Below are 2,500 nucleotides of genomic sequence, written 5' to 3'. Positions count from 1 at the left end.
GCCTCAATGTAACCTATATTGCGCCTCAATGTAACCTATATTGCGCCTCAATGTAACCTATATTGCGCCTCAATGTAACCTATATTGCGCCTCAATGTAACCTATATTGCGCCGCAATGTAACCTATATTGCGCCGCAATGTAACCTATATTGCGCCGCAATGTAACCTATATTGCGCCGCAATGTAACCTATATTGCGCCGCAATGTAACCTATATTGCGCCGTAACCCAACACACGTTGGGCCTTAACCCAACACACGTTGGGCCTTAACCCAACACACGTTGGGCCTTAACCCAACACACGTTGGGCCTTAACCCAACACACGTTGGGCCTTAACCCAACACACGTTGGGCCTTAACCCAACACACGTTGGGCCTTAACCCAACACACGTTGGGCCTTAACCCAACACACGTTGGGCCTTAACCCAACACACGTTGGGCCTTAACCCAACACACGTTGGGCCTTAACCCAACACACGTTGGGCCTTAACCCAACACACGTTGGGCCTTAACCCAACACACGTTGGGCCTTAACCCAACACACGTTGGGCCTTAACCCAACACACGTTGGGCCTTAACCCAACACACGTTGGGCCTTAACCCAACACATGTTGGGCCTTAACCTGCTCTGTAATTGTCATACGACGCGTTAAATTAGTGTAGTGTTGCCTAACTGCAACCCCCGCAACATAGTTTGCTACTCGCACTGCCCGGTCCGCAGTGTATCGCTTCATGTTAAACACCTTGCAGCTATACACTGTAATGTGGATGGCAGCAGGACGTACATGCTCAATGCCCTTTGCAGTTGTTCATTGGCATTTGCAGTTGTTCATTGGCATTTGCAGTTGTTCATTGGCATTCGCATGGCGAAGCACTTAGCCTACGCTGTGGTACGGCCTGTGTCAACTGTCCGCTGATGTTGTACGTCCAAATCACACACTGTACTGCACATTGGTCCTCATGTACTGAATGATACATCGTGGTACATGTGACCGTACAACGACTGCGCCAACAACGGCGAACCATGCGGTCCAAATGTTGTGCACTCAGCTACGTGTCGTCTCCCTATAAGAGCTGGATTGCAGTGTGGTATGCCCTGGATGGCGATCAGCATGAGCCGTCTGTTGATGTAGTGGCGCGTGTTGTCAGACGTAGTCGTCTCTTCTCACACACCGTGATAGCATGGTGCACTGCGTTCCACATCTGCGACATGCGACAGAGGCCGGTTGACAGTCGTTCGCGCAATGGACATCGCATACGTACGGGGGCCACCTTCCACGTGTTCGCGAAGCGTGCACATGTTGTTGCGTGTATGTGGGCAGACATAGTGTGTCGTGACACCTGACACAGGCATGCAACAATCGTTGAATTTGCAAATGGCGATGGACGCCTACGTTTGCTGGTGACGTTACGCAAATGAACAACTGGTAAACCGTTGTGGTGCGGTTGTTCTCGCTAGAGGTGAATCAGTGATGGCGACGATCGGTTGAGCTACCAACCGGTTGTTCCAGCGATACCCACCATGCCCACGAACGTGAATGGCATCTGGGTGTGAAGCGATACGCGGCGGTGGCTGGGTGGGACCGTCCCCGGCCGGTGAGGGGGGGCCTCCCGGCGTGCTGGCCGCGCGGTGCGTGGGCGCACGCGCTACAGCCGGCTGGTGGGGGCGGCCAGTGGCAGGCGCGCCGGCCGACGGAGGCGGCAGGCGGCGCAGCTGCGCGCCGGCGCACCCTGCACGCGGCGCCGTGCGGCCAAAGTAGGTCCTCGCGGGCCCGGTGCGAAGCGCGGTGGACATCTGCAGTGTGCTGGTCCGATTGAGGACTGTGTGCGCTGAGGATGCGCCGCCGCCCGGCGCTCGGCGCCGCGACGCCGTCTGCTGCTCGGTCGCCTCTGCGGTTCTCGCAGGTGGTTTGTATCGCAGCTGTGCGGACGTGTTGGCGCGTGCGCTGTGCTGGGAGAGTTCGCTTCGGCACCCAAGTGGGGCTTTTGTCCTTCTGTGGCGCTGGCGTTGGAGCTGCCGGTCACCGTAGGTGGCGCGTGTTGTCTCCCGCCGGCAATGCCACGACAGCACGCTCCCGGGCCTCTGTCGGCAGCGGCAAGCTCAGTTGGGAGCACGGGTGGTCGCACCTAAAGCGTCTACTCGCCAAACTCCGGGCGATTGCGCCTCTCTCGAACCCGACCAAGTACTTAGGACGGCGCTGCGCGCCGCCGGGACCTGAGAGGGTTTCGAGGTGTATGGTGCAGGGGAGCTCAGCCTCCTCCTGTTTGCAGAATAATTGAGCGGACGCTTGCGTGTTCGCGTGGGCCCCCGGGACACACTCCCGGGCGGCCGGCTGCTCAGCTCTAGTTGACGCAGCTCCCTGGTTGATCCTGCCAGTAGTCATATGCTTGTCTCAAAGATTAAGCCATGCATGTCTCAGTACAAGCCGCATTAAGGTGAAACCGCGAATGGCTCATTAAATCAGTTATGGTTCCTTAGATCGTACCCACGTTACTTGG

The 2,500-nt window shown here is 57.0% G+C and overlaps 1 non-coding gene across 1 annotated transcript in view; it reads left to right on the top strand.

The window, feature by feature from the left end:
* Nucleotides 1-2,358: 2,358 nt before the first annotated feature.
* The window catches only part of LOC124584128, a 1,910-nt gene continuing 1,768 nt past the window's right edge, over nt 2,359-2,500 (top strand). The window contains exon 1 of the ribosomal RNA XR_006974537.1: nt 2,359-2,500. This exon is cut by the window's right edge and continues 1,768 nt beyond it. This is a non-coding gene — a ribosomal RNA (small subunit ribosomal RNA).

The sequence above is a fragment of the Schistocerca americana genome, unplaced genomic scaffold (assembly GCF_021461395.2).
Source record: "Schistocerca americana isolate TAMUIC-IGC-003095 unplaced genomic scaffold, iqSchAmer2.1 HiC_scaffold_47, whole genome shotgun sequence".
NCBI lineage: Eukaryota > Metazoa > Arthropoda > Insecta > Orthoptera > Acrididae > Schistocerca > Schistocerca americana.
Note: the sequence above shows the minus strand (reverse complement) of the source record. Positions and strands in the feature narration are given on the sequence as shown.